At 43.0% G+C, this 21,714-nt stretch overlaps 1 protein-coding gene across 4 annotated transcripts in view; it reads left to right on the plus strand.

Annotated features, from left to right (window-relative positions):
• Positions 1-21,714, plus strand: part of RAP1GAP2 (RAP1 GTPase activating protein 2) — a 253,052-nt gene that overhangs the window by 69,691 nt on the left and 161,647 nt on the right. The gene's annotated exons all lie outside the window — the stretch shown is intronic.

Below are 21,714 nucleotides of genomic sequence, written 5' to 3' on the forward strand. Positions count from 1 at the left end.
TAGAAAGCTTTAGAACTCAGAGAGTTGCTGAGGACACGTTTCCACCACTCCCTTTGTTTTCTGAAGGAGGATTCACAGAGGCTTAATGATCACATTGTACAGTTTGCTGTAGATGTCACAGTTCTTCATGACCCTGGGATGAGGCCCTTGGGATACTGGGGAAGGGGAGGACTCCTGTATCTGTGTTGCAAGGGGATACTTGCAAAGACTCTGCTGGCTTGTTACCGTACAGATCCAGGGGGAAATGATCTTTTAAGGCTCACTATGAGGACAGTGATGTTTGTGGGAGAGAAAAAGGCAGCTCGTGATCCTTCTTTGTAAATAGGACTTGGAAAATATTTTGCACCACACCAAAGTAAATTTTTACATTTTATCTAAGGGCTTGTCTACACTTGAAAGTTAATTTGGATTCAGGTAGGGTGTGAATTTAAAGCACAGTAGCTATTCCTGACTGACTCCCTGCCTAGGCACTCGTATTCCGGAATAACTCCATATGTAGACAAGCCCTAAAATTAGGCCCTCTGAGAAATCGCAGACTTAGTCTCTGCTGTGCAGTCCATCTCCTTTCACTGCTAGGTGGGCAGATCAAAAGCATCCCAAGTCACTAGTAACCTAAAGATGATGCATCCACTGACTGCTTTGTGGACTCTGTGAAACAAGTTTGGGAGATCTCAGTAAAGAAGTGTCCACATCACAAAAATGATTACCAAAGTTGACACCAATTTTCTCCTGTAATAAGGCAAGGACTGAATGAATGAGTTATGGAGACTGAAAAACCAAGAACGGAATGGGGTCATTGTACACAAAATTAGTTTCCTTTAAAATTGCTAGGTGAACAGGGAGGCTGCATTCTCTTATGGGAAACATTTTAGCACGCCAATATTTAATCTGCAAATGCAACTCTATCTCTGCAAACGTCTCGGTGCACAGGGATGGCTCAGAAAGATTTTTACCTTTATGCTTCACGTTCTGATCAATGCAAGAGGTCAGACCTATTCACCTCACAGGCGCATTGCAAAGCCCATCTTCCTCAACCTAGTTGAGGTAGGAGAGGGGTGGCCTGAAGTGGATATATTTATGGGCAGTCCTTTTTTTATATTGTGACTTTAAATTTAGGGGATGGGTTCCCAGAGCATTGCATGGGGTGCTGTGGTTGCATTTTAAAAATTCAAATCAATAAAACAAATTAGGGGCTTACACAGAACTGAACTGCTGGTAATTTAGAGAGGTTCAAAATTCAGATCAAGTTTTAAACTTAAAATTCGGGGTGCATGGATCTGGGATTTTGGTACTGACCCGTCTCTACTGGTCTCCTTGTTGTTTTGTTTTCACCATTTTTTTGTTGAGGTACTCCATTAGTTCCCAGAGGGTAATTGTTTCTGCTCAGGTGCAGTTGCAGCGAGTGATATGAAATGTGGCAAGTCATCTGCTACAGTAATATGCAGAGGTGTGTATGGTTTGTATTGCTTTGCTTTTATGATGCTAATGTTTTTCCTTAGTAATTTGAACTCAGTGTCTAGATCTTAGTGTCTAGGTCCCAGTGTCTAGATCCAAATTGGCATGGACCCTTCTCCCCTCAATAAGGAGTTTTACTCTGTCCCTGGGCTTGAGTATGGACATATAGTTTAGTCAGGGGGTTAATTAACTACTTGCCTGTTGATTCTACATCAAGGGAGAATAACCAGATTGGGGTGTTTGCACTTAGCCACAAGTGGGGTCTAAAGAGAAATCACAGATATAAAATATAACCCCCAATGAAAGCCAGTTTCTGTTTTTCCTAGAAAACCATGGAGAATATCTTGTAAAATAGTAGTGTGGAAGGGAAGAGCCCTGTACATCAAATTACCAAGAGCGTTAATGTGTGTACAAGTGAAAATTCAGATGAATTATGAGTGCGAATGTCTGCTGATAATGGGATCAAGAGTGCTGAAGATGGAAGTAGAGAAATATTGAGTGATTTGCTTAACCTTTATAAAGTGAAATGTGCCCAGTCTCAGGGCTTTTTAATATTTGACGGGGAAGAGCAGAGCTAATGGCAGAAATGGGAATGATGTAGCTTAACGTGTTACCCACTGGTTGTTACAATTTTTCTGCATTCATTTCTATGTTCTTGGGGGCAAGTTGGTTTGGGAGCAAGGTCTGTAGAATGGATTGTCTTTATGCAAATTCTTCTGATTTTATTACCACCTCTCCAAGTGGGTATATACATGCAAACGTGCCAGGCTCTGCAGTGCTGGCATGAACGTGCGTTTTGCATGTTGCCTTACCTGTGCGTGTGTGTTTGCACGCGCACACTAAACGTGGGTCCAAACCTAAACACCCTGAAACTTCGGAGAATTGTGGAATCCAGGCTGGAGGCAGATCTGAACACTGTAGCCGATCTATACTGAGCTAAACCAAAACCCTGGGTTCAAACCACTCCAAACTTTGGGGAAGTTCAGGTCTGGATCTTGATCTCCAGTTTGCAGTCTGGGCCCATGTCTAGCATGTGAATATTTTGCTGGTGCAGTCCTTTCAATGACTCTTGCAAATGTAGTGCCATGTATTCTTCTTGAACCCAACAGGCTGAGAGAGACGAGAGATAAATGATCTCTAGCGAATTATGCATTATGGGTGACATTCACCTCTGTGGGGAGGGCCAGGGAAAGGTCTAAGCACCGCTTGAAAAAGAATTTGGTGAAAGGCGATCCATTCTGCAGCTTCCACAACAGCCTGTCGACACTCCTCCTCCAAAATATAGTAATGAGCACAGCGAGAGTGTGAAACACACAGGCTGGGCTAAAGTACGCAACATAAAGAACATAAGAATGGCCCTAATGGGTCAGACCAAAGGTCCATCTAGCCCAGTATCTGTCTTCCAACAGTGGTCAGTGCCAGGTGCCCCAGAAGGAATGAACAGAACAGGTAATCATCAAGTGATCCATCCCCTGTCGCTCATTCCCAGCTTCTGGCAAACAGAGGCTAGGGACACCATCCCTGCCCATCCTGGCTAATAGCCATTGATGGACCTGTCCTCCATGATCTGATCTAGTTCTTTTTTGAGACCTGTTATGATCTTGCCCTTCACAACATCCTCCGGCAAGGCGTTCCACAGGTTGACTGTGTGTTGTGTGAAGAAATACTTCCTTTTATTTGTTTTAAACCTGCTGCTTATTAATTTCATTTGGTGACCCTTAGTTCTTGTGTTATGAGAAGTAGTAAACACTTCCTTATCTACTTTCTCAACACCAGTCATGATTTTATAGACCACAATCATATCTCCCCTTAGCTGTCTCTTTTCCAAGCTGAAAAGTCCCAGTCTTATTAATCTCTCCTCATAAGGAAACCATTCAATACTCCCAATAATTTTTCTTGCCCTTTTCTGAACCTTTTCCAATTCTAATATATCTTTTTTGAGACGGGGTAACCGCATCTGCACACAGTATGCAAGATGTGGGCCTACTGTGGATTTATATAGAGGCAGTATGATATTTTCTGTCTTATTTTCTGTCCCTTTCTTAAGGATTCCCAGCATTCTGTTGGCTTTTTTGACTGCTGCTGCACATCGAGTGGATGATTTCAGAGAACTATCCACAATGACTCCAAGATCTCTTTCTTGAGTGGTAACTTAAGTGGTGCACATGCTCTCTACATGGGGTAAAATTTCACCCTGTAACCTTACGGCATTTATTACTAAAGCCTTTAAAAGAAAATACTGAGAGAGTTAGATTTATTAAGTTGATGGAGAATCAGAATACATCTTTATTCAAACAGAAGGCTGGAAATTACACATAGATGAACCATAAAACTGTTGCAAAACATCAGTCTCTCCAACAGAGAGATGACAAGCAGGTTTCATTTGTTTTTTCTCTTGTTTGGTGTTTGGCTGTGGAATCAGTTGAGTGAAATTTCTAGAAGAAATACTCTTCTCCCCACATAGTCTATTATTAAATTAATTATTAAAGCCATGGCTTAGGAGTGAGGGAAAATAGCTGCTCACGTGGGGGTGTGTGTGTGTGTGTGTGTGAGAGAGAGAGAGAGCTAGGATCTAGCCCCATACGTTGCTACATAAGTAGTGTTTCTTCGTCACGTTATAGGATGGATAATTGCATAAGGCACGGGGGGAGCCAAATGGACAGCTCTGTAGTTCTGCAAACACAGAGAAAGGATAGGGCCTGTCTAAACCGATGGTTACATATTTGTTAAATTTGAGATGGGTCCAAGCCAAATGCTCCGACTTAGTGGAAGGCCCTTATCTCAGTGATGGGACCATGGATTGAAAACACCCTGAGGCTTTGGGTAAAGATAAGATTCATAGATGCATTCTGAGCCTTGCAGCTGCCCAAATCTCTCAAGCGATGACCACCATATTGGCCAGCCCATCAGGAATTGAGCCGTAGGCCTCCAGACGTGAATCGCTATATCTTGAGGTAAAGAGCAAGGCTCTCTGGCTGAGAACTGTAACAGACCCATCTCCTCTGTGTACTGAATATAATATCCACTGACAAACTTCAGAAAACATGGCTCCAAACAGATATGAACTTTGCAGCTTGAGCACACCTCTGTTAAACATTATCTTTTACTTAGGACTAGGGCTGGGCAATAAACATTGGTTTGGGTATGAGTCTCTGCAAACAATTTCATTGTTTCCTTCTCCATCTCTTGACCCCTGAGTTTTCTTTTTGAGTTTCTGTTTCCAAAGAACCTAAAAGTTTAAAGCAAAACTCAGTCAGAACCTTTGAGTGTCAGCTGTGTTTTGCATTATGCCCCAGGACCAGTGCCTAAGATGGATGAAGCCATGAGCTTTTACACCAGCTGAGGATGTGTCCCCAAAGATTTTTCATGGTCTTAATGCACAGCCAGAAATGAATCAGCCTGATGTTCCCTTCAAACTCTGCCTGGGTTTGCTCACAGGATTTGTGAGTCTTTTGATAAACCTCGGCTGTTCTGCATATGTAACAGATTCCAACACCAGGCAAGTTTCTTGTGGTTTGGGGTTTTGTCGTGAGTTTTGCATCCTGTTATAAGAGAATCACACACAGATACACTATGAACACATTCTCTTAGACAAACCTGTACGGCAAGGCTCATAATACAGCGCACCCTGAATAGGCGATATCCTATCTTGAGACAACTTTAAAGCATTCCTATTATTTCCAGTACATTTTAATTTGATCTGTATATAAAGACCCGCCTCTACCAGGTATTCGATTTCTGCTGTTCCTTTGGGTAGTCTCTTAAAATAGATTCTCCTGTATAATAAAGAGGAGAGAAAAGATTTATTATTAATCTCTTTCTAATGTAGGAGGTTTTATTTAACACTGACTTCTAGGTCCTAATCATCAGCTGTTGTAAACAGGCAACTCTCTACTGGAGTCAATGGAGATATGCTAATTTACACCTGCTGTGGATCTTGCCCCAAATATATCAACATCTTGGTGTTTATAGCTCAGGAACGAGGGTTGAGGGCAGGGACGATTTGAAGAGTAAATCTGAGTTACAGATTGCATTACAAGAGCAATAATTTACATTTTGCTAAAAGAAAGGGAGTACTTGTGGCACCTTAGAGACTAACCAATTTATTTGAGCATGAGCTTTCGTGAGCTACAGCTCACTTCATCGGATGAAGTGCATCCGGTGAAGTGAGCTGTAGCTCACGAAAGCTCATGCTCAAATAAATTGGTTAGTCTCTAAGGTGCCACAAGTCCTCCCTTTCTTTTTGCAAAGACAGACTAACACGGCTGTTACTCTGAAACCTTACATTTTGCTATCACAGTAGTAGGATAAACCTTGTCTACACACTGGATGGACCATCTAATGGTGAAAACTCAAGTCCTGTGAGTATTAAATACACCAACACTAATAAATCTGCCTCATATCTGACTTCTGTGATTATGGGTCCACGGTTTATAAATTGATTTCTTTGCGGGCAACAGGCAAAAAGCCCAAATTTGTTGCATTTTGTTTTTGCCCAGGGAAACTAGCACACAGCCTCATTGATAATGACAGACTGCATCTGCATGGCAAGAGAGGTTTTAATGTCTGCATTCAGGGTGGGGGATGGACAGAACTACTGGTGTTGACTGCTGGACACATGCTAAACACAGGAAGTGAAACCGACCTGAAAAATGACAAACAAGCAACATTTTGTGCTTTCAGTTTGAGTCTCCAACTGCTTTCACATCAGCTGTGTCTCAACCACAGTGACCAAGGACTCCACCCTGCTCGAGTAAAAAGCACCTCATGAAATCAGGACAATAATACAGCAAACTCATTTCCTGATTTGCTCCTTAATGTGCAAACCGTGGTGGAAACATGCAGCGTCCGTGGTGTATTTTTGACGCTCTGGCTAATTGGCCAGGGGATGTGTGTTTTGAAGGGTGAAGTCTCAAAATGTGACCTTAACACTGAACTTTTCGACAGGCACAGAAGAGCTTAATCACTATATTTTACATGGTGATATACATGTAGTGCAGTCTGTAGTGGGTCGGAGTGAGAGATGCTGCCCTCTCTTGTCAGGCCCACAGAAAGGATAAAGAACTGCTGCTAATACCAAGTAAAGGAGCAAATGCAAATACTGAATATTGTTGGAGCCGTCCGGTGCAAGCTGCAAGCGTGGTTCAAGTTATTGAGGCTGTTCTAAAGGGGTTAAGCAACAGTGGTTATAGGACTTGCTAGCTACTGCAGTGTTCTTGAGATAGCAGGGAATCCCTGATCACTCTTATTTGACTGTTAAGTGGATAAACTGGATTTAGCATCTTTCTGAGAGAGAGCTCCTAAATTCTCTCTCCCTCTCCAGCTTACTTCCTTTTAGGTACCTGTAGTGTCCACATGGTGGTGCTGTTCTACAGTTACTTTTTAGACCCCACCAAAAAAATAAAACCAAACCAAATCACCAGCATGGTGTGAGACATCTACAGATAACTAACATCACCTCTGCACCGAAATATCCTTTTACAGGGGCGCATTGGGGTAGATTTTCTGCAGTAACGTGCATCTAAAGTGGGGGCGCACATGCCAATGGTGTGCACACATGCCAGTCGCCTCTGTGTGGCCACAGCCAGTCTCCTATATTTTGTATGGGGACCACTGTGTCAATGCTCTACTCACCAGCCTATGATATAATCATTCCGCAAACTAATTTTCTCTGTGCTTTGATCTGAGATGCCACTAAGCTTTGCCCATACCATGGTGGTTTCCATAGTAACCAACATATTGTGTTTCAGCTGGGAGCTAGTGAATGGAGACTATAAAAAGGACAAAACAGGGACAGGCGGCATAAACAAAATGCATTATCATAGGTGGGGAGGTGGAAGAATTATATTGCCAGCTGCTTTGAAAATCCTGCAGAACTCACTTGTTGCCATACCACTAATAAGTATTGTAACCACGCCACAATGGCAGCATCCCACATCTTCGCCTGTTTCACCAAGGGATGGGCTTGGCCTATATATACTGATCTGGTTCTCAAGGCTTCTGATTCTCTCTGTTCTGAAGGAGATCCCCTACCCTGCAGGGTGTAGTTCATTGAATAAGGGTGAGTCCCTCCCTGCAAGTTAAATAGAATTTGAAGACTCTGGGACGGCATGCAAATACACACAGAAACCGCCATATCTATGATAATCGCAGTTAGTTTAGGGGGTTCTTGCTTTTCCCTCAAAATCTTCTAGAAACCACCACCAAAATAATTGTTTGAAAGACAATGCAAATGCAAATTGCCTCAAAATGTCAGACCCATATTATGAATCCCTCTCCCTGCAGATTAAGGTTTCTAAGGATTTATTTTTGCCATGTACAATTGATAAGTTAACTACTGATTGTAATAGGGCTCTTGTGACTCTGTTGGGTTGATTTATGTTTCTGAATGAGCTGATGCACTCAGATGGAAATAAAACTCCCTGCCCAAACACGGGTATAAAGAATGTCAAATCATGCTGCCTAATGTAAGAGGCAAACACATTGTAAAGGGAAGAAATATGTAGATCAGAAAAGCCGGTATGTAAGAATATTTTATACCACTAGATGGTGCTAGATCTGCTTTTGCTGGACATACCAGGAGTCCTGGGTGTTTTTAGGGGTTGTGAGAGTCAGAGATTCCAACGCCAGAAGGGCCCATTGGGATCATCTAGTCTGAGCTGCCTAACTAGGATGGCCAGGTGTCCGGTTTTCGACCGGAACGCCTGGTCGAAAAGGGACCCTGGTGGCTCTGGTCAGCACTGCTGACTGGATTGTTAAAAGTCCAGTCGGCGGCGCAGCGGAGCTAAGGCAGGGTGACTGCTGTGGCTCTGCACGGCTCCTGGAAGCAGTGGCATGTCACCCCTCCAGCTCTTATGTGTAGGGGCTGCCAGGGGATTCTGCATGCTGCCCCAAGCGCTGTCTCTGCAGCTCCCATTGGCCGGGAACCGTGGCCAATGGGAGCTGCGGGGGCAGTGCCTGCGGATGGGGCAGCATGCAGAGTCGCCTGGCCGTGCCTCTGCATAGGAACCAGAAAGGGAACATGCCGCTGCTTCCAGGAGACGCTTTAGGTAAGCGCTGCCCAGAGCCTGCATCCCTGCCCTCTCCCACACCCTAACCCCTGTCCCAGCCCTGATCCTGCTCCCACCTTCCAAACCCCTCAATCCCAGCGTGGACCACCCTCCTGCACTCCAAACCCAGAGCCCGCACCTCCAGCCGGTCTTGAAATAGATATACTGCTGACCAGTCAGTTATCCCAGGGAGTGGTGTCTGTTAAAATGCAATTTAGTCAGTCTCAGTAATAACATAAAGAACACATATTTCATCCTCCCTCTGCAACGACTTATCAGGGTTCTGTTATGGTCTCTGTCATCACAGTTTGTGAGCCCCTCTCAAAAGATGAGTGAAATCCTTTCTCTATTGGTTTGTCCTCCCCCATCTCTGTGAAATAGGGAAGTATTATTATCTCAGTTTTACAGATGGGAGACTAAAGTACAGAGGAAACAAATGACTTGCCTGCACAGGAAGTCTGTGCCAGGAATTAGGGCTGGTCAAAAATTTCTCATTAAAACTGCTTTTTGAAGAAAACTTAGTTTTCAACTGAACAAAACTCTGCAGAAACTGTCTGCTTTCTGTAAAAAATTTCAACTTTTTGTTAAAAAATTGAAAACTTGGAAACTGAATTTTCATTTTTTGTCCAAAAACCTTTTGGTTTTTCATTAGAATTGAAATGTCCTGCAGGAAAAGAACCCATTTCTTAACCAGTTGTCCCAGAACTGTACCACAAGACTATGCCTTTTTCTCTTATGCTTCTGACTTTTATTATAGACCATTTGGATCCAAATGAGCATATCATGATAGGCCACAGTATATGATTAAGGGGGACATAGTATCTGAGAGATTCTTTTGGCAGAGCTAGTGACCTGAATAAAAAGTAGTGATTGGGTCTTGGGGGGGGGGGGGGAGTACTATTTTATTTACAAAGAACTCTTAAACTTCCCAGAATCCTTAAATTCACTTTGAATCTTAGAGGATAATTAATTGGACATCCAGCTGAAACAGAGATGATGCATATTAAATAATTTCCACCTATTTTGAATGCTTTTCTCACCCTTAAGCTAAATTTCCCCATGTCTGATGTTTCTTTCATCAATGATATTAATTTCTATTGATGTGCGTGTAGTTCATTTAATTACGGCAAAATCCTCTGAGCTTTACATATTACCACTCTCCTGGTCCCGCTGACTATAATCTCATCTATAATTCCATAATGTTTTGCAGACAACTGAAACCACCTCTAATTTGGTGTCATTAATGAGCCACATTTTCCTCTGCAGTTGTTTGGTTTGAGTTTCCGTGTATCTCATATGGCTATTGCTTTGGCAAAGGCAACTATAACTGAGAAGGCAGAAGACTACATTTTAAAATTATGCCCCAGTTTCCTAAAACGAAGGAGCCGCTACCCTGTAAAGAACGGAGATAACACAGAACCAGTGTGTTACCTTTATTACCCCCATTTTAGCTGACATCTAAATCTAAGGGATATTGATTACCTGTAGTCATTAAAGATCCCAAAGTATGTTTCACTGCAGTAGGATTGCCAACCATTGTGACTTGGACAAATTTTAGCTCAGATAATTGCTTTCTGACCACTTGACTTCCAAATACCTACGGTATTCTTTACTGCCTGTCTTGAACAGCTGCTGTTTTACCCCAGAGGGGGTTGCCTTTCTGTGGTAGGTATAGTGATATATACAAGTGTGCGTGTGTATTCTTTCATTAGGTAAAGCCATCCCTATACTGCAAAGCCAGTAGGGAATTCACTATTCCCAGTTATTCCTCTTTCCTCCAGTGGGAACTATAGCTTGTAGCTTCTGAGAGTCGAAGTGATACCAATGTGTTTTACTGCCTTTACTCTTACAAGCATCTATAAAGTTTCCCAGAGATAGAATACCTGGGCCTAATCATAATTTTGAAAGATAAATATGTGCATAAAAGCTTCCCGGTAATTGATGCCTCTGGGGGATTCAAACTGGCTCCCAGTAGCTGGAAACTGAATGAGCAGGACCTCAGTAGCAATTTCAGTGTGACATTTAAATGAACTTGTTTGTAATAACATAATCGTAATGAGAGGATGGGGTTAGATGTTTAGATTACATTCCCAAAAGCCCACTGAAGTCTTTCTGCTTTCCTTCTCAGGTATCCCGGGCTGGATGGACACCTAGGTTATGTTTTGTCACCTATTAGGCATCTGAACGTACTGTATCTCATTAGAGCTCACCTAATAATAACTCTTCTTCTTCCGCAATTACTTTCACATCCCTTCATTGAGTTCTAAGGGACTCACACTTCTCGTATTAGCCTATATTTTATAATGATGTTTTTTGTCTTTGAGGTAGACTTTGATTCATTACTTTTCTGCCAGACCATGCACAAAGACTCTGCAGCTCATTACAGTAACGTGGTCCAGTCATTGACAAAACCAGATATTTGGGAGTGGAATAAGTCAAAACCCGTCACGTTGAATTAGGATGTTGGACTAGGTCATCAACTGATGTAAAGTGACCTCTCTGCACTTTAAGACAATTGAGCTAGATTGCTTTACTCCACCTGAGGATCTGGCCCATTGTATTGTGGGCATCACGTACATCCCTACCTGTAACTTACAGTCTGTTCTTTCACCACTGATGGCTGCTCACCTCCTTCCCATACTGTGCTGCCCAGTGCAGAAGTCTGGGAGCTGACCTTGTCCGTGAAGACCGAGGCAAAAAAAGCATTGAGTACTTCAGCTTTTTCCACATCATCTGTCATTGGTTGCATTCCCCATTCAGTAAGGGTCCCACACTTTCCCTGACCTTCTTCTTACTAACATACCTGTAGAAACCCTTCTTGTTACCCTTCACATCCCTTGCTACCTGCAACTCCAATTGTGCTTTGGCCTTCCTGATTACACCCTTGCATGCTCGAGCAATATTTTTATACTCCTCCTTAGTCATCTGTCCAAGTTTCCAATGCTTGTAAGCTTTCTTTTTGTGTTTAAGCTCACCAAAGATTTCTCTGTTAAGCCAAGCTGGTCACCTGCCATATTTGCTATTCTTTCTGCACATCGAGATGGTTTGTTCCTGCTTCCTCAATAAGGCTTCTTTAAAAACGGCCAGCTCTCCTGGACTCCTTTCCCCCTCATATTAGCCTCCCAGGGGATCCTGCCCATCAGTCTCCTGAGGGAGTCAAAGTCTGCTTTTCTGAAGTCCAGAGTCCATATTCTGCTGCTCTCCTTTCTTCCTTTTGTCAGGATCCTGAACTCGACCATCTCATGGTCACTGCTGCCCAGGTTGCCACCCACTTCTACTTCCCCTACCAATTCTTCCCTATTTGTGAGCAGCAGGTCAAGAGGAGCATGGCACCTAGTTGGTTCCTCCAGCTTGTGCACCAGGAAGTTGTTCCCAACACTCTCCAAAAACTTTTTGGATTGTCTGTGCACCGCTGTATTGCTCTCCCAGTAGATGTCAGGGTGATTGAAGTCCCCTCATGAGACCAGGGCCTGTGATCTGGAAACTTCTGTTAGTTGTCCGAAGAAAGCCTCATCTACCTCAATCAATACTGCAGCAAGGAGTAAAGCAGCCCTGTGACACTGGAAGTACCTTTTATTCAGATGCTATTTAAAATGAGGAGTAGATGCACTGGAGAGCTGGTGTCCTGCTGGCTACATTCTGACTTAGGCCCGGTCTATACTTAAAAGTTTTGCAGCCTCGCTGCATCCAGTAAGAATCTGAAAAAAATCACCCCCCTCCCCCAACAGAGCTATGCTGGCACAAGCCCTAGTGTAGATGCAGTTTTACCAACTACAGTGTCCTTTGGCTGGTCTAGCTGATTTGTATGGGAAACTGGTAAAAGCTGTCCCGGCAGAAGGACTCGTTTCTCGGTGTAAGCTGAGTCTCCACTAGGAGAAGGGTTTGTCGTACAGCTATAGGGCAGGCAAGGCCATAGTCAGTGACCTGCTGCCTCCCTCAATCCCCTGCTACAATGTTAGTTGGATGAGAGATTTTTTTCTTTCTGCACTGATCTGTTGTGCACTTTGTACAGGCAGCGTTTCAGTGGTGGCTGTCATGCCACCTAGTTGGATGCTCTGGGATTTTTTGGTAAAATATTTTCTATATATCAGGGATTGGCAACCTTTGGCCCACGGCCTGCCAGGGAAAGCCGCTGGTGGGCCGGGCCGGTTTGTTTACCTGCAGCATCTGCAGGTTCGGTCGATCGCAGCTTCCACTCGCTGCGGTTCACTGTCCCAGGCCAACGGGGGCTGTGGGAAGTGGCATGGGCCGAGGGATGTGCTGGCCGCCCTTCCCGCAGCCCCCATTGGCCTGGGACGGTGAACTGCGGCCCGTGGGAGCTGTGATCGGCCGACTCTGCAGAAGCTGCAGGTAAACAAACCGGCCCAGCCCGCCAGCGGCTTTCCCTGGCAGGCCGTGTGCCAAAGGTTGCCGATCCCTGATATATACACACACACCTCTTACCTTATTCAAGCTCAAATAGTTTTAAAATACTAAGTTCACTTCTCATTATTAGTGCTGTTAACTTCGTTAACAGCTAAAATCATCGTGAACACTGGACACGGACTCGTTAGTTTCACCTTGGTTCCCCTCCCCAACTCACTTTGACTTTCCGCTCCTCCTGCTCAAGTGCTAGCTCGGGATGTTGTTTTGGTGTTGCAGGGAAACGCTCTCATCTGAACAAATGAGACAACAAACAAATGGAATTAAAAAAAAAAATCATCCTCTTCGTAACCTTTGTATTGATTTAGCTTTTGTAAAATCTGCACCGCAGGCCCCGTCCCGTCAGCGTAGTTCCACGGACTTCAGCGGAACAATTCTTATTTGCGCTCACTGAGAATCTGACCCTTGATCCTAAAGTTGATCTGACAGTGTCTTCTGATCCAAAGGTTTACAAAGCTCACCATAAACAAAGCCTTAAAACTAACTCTTCCCTGTAACAGTGACTTCCAGTTATATACCACATAGTGCAGCAGAACAATTCACAGGGCAGCTCGTCTCGTTGTGTGGAGTGGCTGCTTGTGGTGCCCAAGAGTAATGTGATGGGCACGTATATGGCTAGCTTATCCAGCTAGTGGACTGGGTGTGCTGTTTGCTTAAGCGTGTTCTCATTCATGGCCACCAGTGGGCAGACACTGCATTTGGCTTTTTTTTTGCAGTTCTGTAGTGACTCAGTGAAATCAGCAGCAGTCTAGTCAGACTCGCTCTGTGAAGTCCAGATCAAATCTCTTCCTTTGATAAATTTTTCTAACCGTCCATGCTGCAGACTCCACCTGGAGCTGAACATTTGTGTGATGCTTTCTTGGGGCTCAATTCATCTCTCCGGTGAAGTGAACAGTGCTAGGTTGGGAGGTGAATTTCTCTCTGTGACTCTCCTGTGGCATTAGAATGTATTAATGATACGAAGCAGCCTGAATATGAGGGCCTGCTGCAGCGACCATCTGTTGGGGAGGGCTCAGATGATGGAGCTGAGTTTGATTTTGGGGGCAGGGAGCAGGCATCGGTTGGAAACGAAGTGGGTCACGTTTCAGTTCGGAGGGCTGGCTCCTTGTCCGAGGAGCGAAGTTGTTGAGTTGGAACTGCTGCCTGTGCCTTTGTTGGGTGGCATGGAAAAGCCCCAATCCTACAATGGGATCTGCAAGGAAAGACTCTCTTCAGAGCCCCATTGAAGTCACCGGGGCCTCGCATATTCTCATTTGCCCACGGGTAGCAAAGGGGCCTCCATTATTTATAGAGGGCACCTTGAACCGGAGATAGGCCTTTTCTTTTCTTTTCTTTTTTTTTTAGAGGCTGGAACCAAACCAAACCAAATCAAATCAATTAAAAAAAAAATCAAACCAAAACACCATCAATAGGGAAGCGATGTGCTTCCCTTAGCTAAGGGCTTGTCCGTTGTATTCCTTTCTCTTCCCCCCCATCTGTCTTGTCCATTTATAATGTAGAGGGACAGGAGCAGTCAATTACTCTCTGTGTGTGCAGTACCTAGCACATTGTGGTTGATCCCTAGACACTATCATAATAAATGTGATTTTTAATAAGCCTGTCCCTCTATTATCAGCCTACCTTGTCTCTGGAAACTTTTGTATAACTGCAATCATGCTTGTACAACACTGTATATTTTTATGAGGAACTAGAAAGGCGATATAAAAAAGACCAGAAAGACTCTTTATCCAGTTGCTTACTATGGGCCTTTACCTTCTTCCATTGGAATCAAGGGGAGTTTTGCCACTGGAAGCCAGATACACCAGGATCAGGCCCTGTTTTTAGGCCCAATCCTGCAAGCCTAAATCACCTTCAACTCCCAGGTGTTTAGCCTGAGGCCTATTCAGTTGTGCTCAATTATTCCCCAATTAGTACAGAGGGAAGGAAAGTCTCACTGAGAGATACAGGTCATAAATTACAATATACAGAATGAAAGAGACAAGGAGACACTGACAGCTTTGAATCTACTAAGTCTATTTTGCAAGCTTAGTTCACCAACAATTCTGAAACATCACACAGTGATTTATATCATAGAGTAGCACTGACGTTTTTAAAAATGGTAATAGGTTCCAAGTCTCAAAAGGATGAAGCACAATATTGAGCTAGGATGGAGGAATGCAAGTTGGACTACAAAGTACATACACGAATCCATTTATCAAACTCTGAGGATGTCTGCGTCCTTTGATCTGCTCTGGAATCCCCACCGATGGTGATAAAGCCCGTGCTCAGGGATCGAAGGCCTTTCATTTGACACTTCTTTGAGTCACCGTGACCAGCTTTTGCCCTTGAGGTCATTGTCATTGGAAAACCTGATCGATTTCTTTTTTTTTTCTGTTGTCTGAGGAAGGTTGTCTGTCTCTGAAGGTTCATAAGTGGGTTGGCAAAGCAACAGTGATAACCTTGTTTCTTTCCAGTCACTTAAGTGATTAGGCCCAGGGGAAGAAGGTTCTTTTTCAGGGTATTGTTGGTTGTTGATAGCCAAACTGTTGCAAATCATGAACCTTGAGTTGTCAGTCAAATTGCCTGTACCCCTTTAGCCTTTAACACTGAGGTAAATAATTAACAAAATGCTATGGGGCAGAGATGGGGGGAAAAGCAATTTTGGTATTGATTTAATTTTTTTTTTTTTTTTTAAGAATTTGAGAATTGGTAACAATGTAATTTAAAAGCAACTAATGGGCCAGATTCTGATCTCACTTATGCTGAGGAAGTCAATGGAGTTACTTTGGGTTTGCTCTGCTGTAACTGAGATCAGAATTTGTACTGTACTGTAGTAGTCAATGTCTAGAGTCATAGGTGTATTACTGATGCATGGATCCTGTAGGACTCATTCTGAACTCACTGGTTGTAGTGTGGAGTAGTATTACTGATTTTTTTCAGTGCTCTTACTCCTGATTTACAGTGGTGTAATCTAGTGTAGAATCAGACCTAATCTTTTGATCACTGTGGGTCAGATTCTGATATTCTTACTCATTCTTCATAGGGCCTTTCTCCACAACAAATCCCACTGACTCCAATGAGAATGTTTGCAATGTAAGGAATTACTCAGCAGGCTACATCCTCAGCTAACATAAATAAATGTATTTCCTTTTACACTAACTGAGGATCTGGCCTGATCTGAGTATGGGTGCCTGGCCCTCTGAACATCATATCATGTATCTTTTCAGAATCCGTTTGGGCACCTTTAAATTTGGCTTGCTCTTGTTTACCCTTCTTAAATCCCTAAGGTGAAGTGAGAGAACAAATCTCCTTTTGAACTTGGAGACACAGCCAGTTTATTGCCAGCACTTTCAGAGCTTATAAGAAGAGCGAATTGAAGCCAATGTGATTCTTCCCTTCCTGCACTCCTTGATAGTGAATGAACCCACCGAATTTCTGGCTGGAGTTGGATGTAGCGTCTTTCTCGTGCTGCCAAGTGCTGAATAAGAACTCCGCTCACTGTAAATGTCAGAATGAGTTTAATTCATTGGGCAGCTTGCACCAATCTTAAAAAAAAACCCTCAACATCGTTCTTTATTTAATGAATTGGATACATATTTAAACAGCTTTGTGTAGCCCAGGAAGACACCCTGAGATAGCGCTGCCCCGGGAGTCCTAAGCAGACAGTTGTTATACTCCAGTTTGTGACCTTACTCATACTGGTGAGCAGTTACTCATATGAAGCAGTCCTGATGGGATCACAGTCCTGCTCTGTGAAACTGATTTCTCACCCAGGCCTTCTTTGTGGTGATGGATGGACCTCAGAACGTTTGGTTGAATGCGGATGAGCACCCAAATATTTAGATTCTCATTTCAGCCTCTTGAGTCTACAACAGTGAATTGCAAATCTCATGACCACAGCTTTCTCTTGAGATTTTTCAGCGTTTTGGCCCAGATCCTCAAAGATATTTAGGTGCTTAACTCCCATCTGGGCTTCTGTTTCTGATCATGGTCTGAAATACCATGAGAGGGCCTGAAATACTAGGGAAACTTTGGCTAGAAACCAGACCAGAACATTTTAGAACCATAAAGAAATTTTGGTTGAATTTGGTTTTAGAAGTGGGCAAATGACCAAAAACAGGGAAGCATTTGAATGTTTTTTTTTTAAACTGGTCTGGTTATCCCTATTTACTCCCAAGCTTCACCTGCATCAGCTTGAGGATTTGAAGTGTGGTGCAAAAACACGTACAATATAGCGCAAAGGTCTGTTGAGTATTGCAGGTAGGATTTATGAGAGTATCACAAGTTAATTATGGAACAGGCTGATGGAGTTAATTATCAAGTGGTATAAATTAGTATAGTTCCACTGACTTCAATGAAGCTACTCCAATTTACACCAGCTGAAAACCAGGTCTGCTATAAGTACACTGAGTATAGGAAAAGCCCTTCAAGTACATTGGTATATAAATGAGTGAGGTTTACTCTGCTAGACTTCTGCTGTGAAGGCCAAAAGTATAAATCAGTTCAAAAAAGAATTAACTAAGTTTATGGAGGATAGGTCCATCCCTGGCTATTAGCCAAGATGGTCACAGATGCAACCTCATGCTTTAGATGTCCCTAAACCTCCAACTGCCGGAAGGTGGGACTGGATGATGGGGTGGATCAGTTGAAATCACCTGTTCTGTTCATTCCCTCAAGAACATCTGGCCCTGGCCACTGTCAGAAGACAAGATACTGGATCAGATGGACTATTGGTCTGACCCAGTGTGGCTGTTCTTATGTTCTCGTGGTTGGTATCCTGAGTCCATAGACAGGCAGAGTATATTATTCTCCCGTTAGTCTGTGGCCACCCTAGACAGACACTACTATAGCACAACTGGTTCGTTAATGGCGTAGTGTCATTCTATTTAAGCCTTTGGGTACTTTCCTAGCATTCATGAGTTATTTCTCTAGTCCCCTTATCAACATGCTCAGGAAGTTGACCTTCAGGTCTGCAGGGTGAGGTTCTTCAGTATTGCATGACTAAGATGAAAGAGTTCAGCTTTCACACAGAAATAAATGACTTCCATGAAGATATATAACAAATAGTGATACTGCAGAGGTTTGCAAACCTCTGGTGAAGGTAGAGGCAAGTTAATGAAAATTTCTGCTGTAGCTTATTGATAGACCAAAGGGCTTTGAAAGCTGGGGACCCAGTTAACACTTCTCTCCATAAATCAGTATGGTAACTGGTTGTTCCCACTCCTATATGAAATAATTGATGTCCTCTAGCTTGTTCGTGAAGAGCATGTAACAGTGTTATGTAAACCCAGCCGGTGTAGTCTTTAGCAGCCTTTGTTCAAAAGTTATCTAAGGGTAAAGGGAAGTGGAAATATATATACACTACTTACATTTGCAGTTAAATGCTGCCTTGTAACTGCTGGGGTCTGTGGTGAATCACAGATGTTTAGTTAGGAGAGAAACAATGAGTGCATGGATAATACTGGAGTCCGGCCAATTTCCCGATCTCTTTATTTTCTCCTAGCCGTGAATGTAAACAGGGACATTAAGGAACTAATCCAGTGGTTTCACTGGAATATAACAAATAAATCACAAGGGCTTAAGTATTTACTGTAACAGATATATATTCCAACAAAGATATTTTTACCATCTGATAAAATTGCATAGTGTGGTTACCCAAAATACCATTCAAAATGTCAGGATACCCGGAAATACAATAAATCCCATCTGGATCTGTACAATTGTTGTTGTTGTTTGTATTCCCATAGTACCTAGGTGCTTCTTTCATGGATCAAAACTCCATTATGCGAGTAACTGTACAGACAAGAAAAAGATGATCCCTCCTCTAAGAGCTTACCCTTGAAGTATAAGACGAGAGAACAGATGGATACAGGCAGATGGAGGAGCATAAAGAAACAATGAGATAATATTGGTCAGCATGATGGTCTGTGATCTCAGCATACTAGCAGCCGAATCATTGTCAAGTTTTTTTGTAGGCCTTGGTTTTAAGGAGAGTTTTGAAGGAGGATAATGAGCTAATTAATGCAAGCACACTTGTCTTTCCCTTGTCTCGCCTTCCTTCTCCCCACTTGTTTGTTCACCCATTGTGAATGGTTTAAATCCTAGACTGTGAGCTCTCTGGTAAAAATGAGAAAGCAGGTAGTTTTTCAGTAAGCGTGTGCTGTGACACTTGTTCGTGTTTCTAGGTCTGATTTTGTGAGCAAGTCTTTTTTAAGTGAGGTGAAACTTGGGGGTACGCAAGTCAAATCGGACTCCTGAAAGGGGTACAGTAGTTTGGAAAGGTAGAGAGCCACTAATGTAAGTGACTTAGAAGTCTAAATCCGGTTGTCTTTGAATGAAATTTAGGGTTTGTCTACACAAGAAAATTAATCTGGAATAAAGTGGGATGTGAATTCAAAGCAGATTAATTTATTCCTGATTAGCTCAGTGTGTGGATGCTCTTATTTTGGAATACGAGTGCCTTATACCAAATCAGTTAATCCATTTCCAGAGGCACCTTTATTCCAGGGTAACAGCCTCCACACATCGAGTTAATCAGGAATAACTCCCCATTTAGAAAAGCCCTTAGGGATATGTCTACATTGTGACTGAGAATGAACCTCCCAACCAAGACTCCAGCTAGCATGCTAAAAATAGCAACATAGACATTCTGATTTGGGCCTATGGGGTTGGGTGGAGCCTAAGCTTCCACTTGAACCGGAACATCCACATTGCTATTTTTAGTTCACTAGCTTGAGCCCTACTAGAGCGAGTCTATCCACCTGCAGTGTAGACATACTCTAGGAGCCTAAGTGTCCAAATCATTTTTCAAAACAGGACTTAGGCTCCTAAATCACTTAGACACCTTTGAAAGTTTATCCAAGGTGCTCACTCCAAACATTTCCAGTCCAAGGGCTCCTGCTCCCATTGACTTTAATGGAAGAAAGATTGCCTGATTCTGCAAAACCTGATCCAGGTGAATCAGTTCCATTGTTTTCAGTTGAGTGTAACGGGATTGGCCCCTGCTGAATTTGACCCCCTGTCATGATGGCTTGCACTACTGCTGCTGTGGCTATCCCCTTCCTGTAGAGTAACGGAGGATTTCAGTGTTTGACCTTGCCTATCCCTGCTCTTTCCTGGGCAGTCTGTTGGAAAAGAAATTAGTGTTTCAATACAGGGAAGGTTGAAATGACTTAAGATTTGAATACTGCATTGCCTTCTTGCTTCCGGAGCCGCATTTTGAGTAGAAACAAACCTAGATGTATTTTGGCAGTGCAAAGGCTGATTGAACTGTATCTAAATAGAACACACTGTACTTTGTGCAGTCCTCCTGCTGAGCATTTTATTAATCTCTTAGACATAGACCTTGGTCTAGGTGAGATTTTTTTGGTCTCCTGGTGACACAACATTATTTATATGTTACAGTGTATGTCATAAAAATGATTCTGCCCAGGAGGTGTCAGTTATTTGCAAGTAGAAGAAGAGCTGGAATCAGTGTGATTCCTAAAAACACCTGAACTCTAAGAGGGGAAAGAAAAGAAGAGATGAGTGTGATAAATAATACCTGCCAAGAGCTAGCGTTTGATTGCATGGTGCTATGTATGATTTGGGAGTTCCAAAAAATGACTTTAACGCTTCAGGGGGAAATGATCATTTAGGAAATATGTTTGTCTTGGAAAAGTTTAGTCATGAGGATGACACTGGAATGAACTAACCAGGAGAGTGAGTTTTGGGGCTGCTCTAAACTCTAGTTGAATCCAAGTTGTTATGCTTTAAACCAGTTTGTATTGGTGCAAACCCATATGTTGATTTCAGCCTGGCTAGCTCAGTTTAACTTGCCTGGGTAAAGTTCTAAGTGCAAGCTAAACTGATATAACCAGTTTTAAACCAATATAAGAGTATCCTTCCAGGAATTGCACAGGGTTAACTAAATTGGTTCTTAAGCTGACTTCAGTGAAACCAGTGCTACTTTTTTGTTACTCCTGGGGGAATTCTGTGCCAAAAAATTCTGCACACAATATTTTAAAATTCTGCAAAATTCTGCGTATTTTATTTATCAAAATAATGCAATATAGTCATGCCAGTTTCAATTATTTTTGTAATTTATTTAAACTACAATACAATGGATGGAGAATGAGAGTGGGGAGCACTGGAGGAAATCCCCAAACTCCCTTTGTCTCATAGTAACGTAGCGAGGTTTGACCCTTTTTTTTCTAGCTATTAGCAAATGACTATATGTAGCCATGTGCTCAGTGCTACCTCATAGGCAACTGAAGAGCAAATGTGGGCTGGGGAATCAAACTCACAATTTATACTGGCTACTGACCATCTCCAGAAAGGTCAGCACCAAACAGTTCATGGAGCACATTTTGAGAGGAATTTTTTTCAGTCCAAAAATGTAGACCAGTTCTAATCACTAAAGTACCATAAGCATTTGTAAGGCCATATTGTCCTTTACACCACTCTGGCAATGTAGAGGAGCCTTAAAACTTTTACATCTGTTTTATACTCGTGGGGGAACAATTCACTAAGCAGGCAGGCTGCTACATACTGCTCTGCCCCAGGCCTACCTCCTCAGAAACACCCCAATGGCTTTGCCTCTCCATGCCAAAGGTGCCATAATAGCAAGCAAGAGGGACAGCATATCTCTTTCTCTCTCACATGCAGGAATACCCAGCCCCTCCAACCCCTGTCCCAGTGGTGATTTACATCTCTACTGGCTGCTCCAGGTGCCCGAACCAATCTGCCTGCTCTGCTGGGGACGAACACATGACCACTCTTGTGGGCTTCCCTTTGCTTCCCCATCAGAAATCATTTTTCTGCGGGGAAG

Source organism: Caretta caretta, chromosome 17, assembly GCF_965140235.1.
Source record: "Caretta caretta isolate rCarCar2 chromosome 17, rCarCar1.hap1, whole genome shotgun sequence".
Classification (NCBI taxonomy): Eukaryota; Metazoa; Chordata; order Testudines; family Cheloniidae; genus Caretta; species Caretta caretta.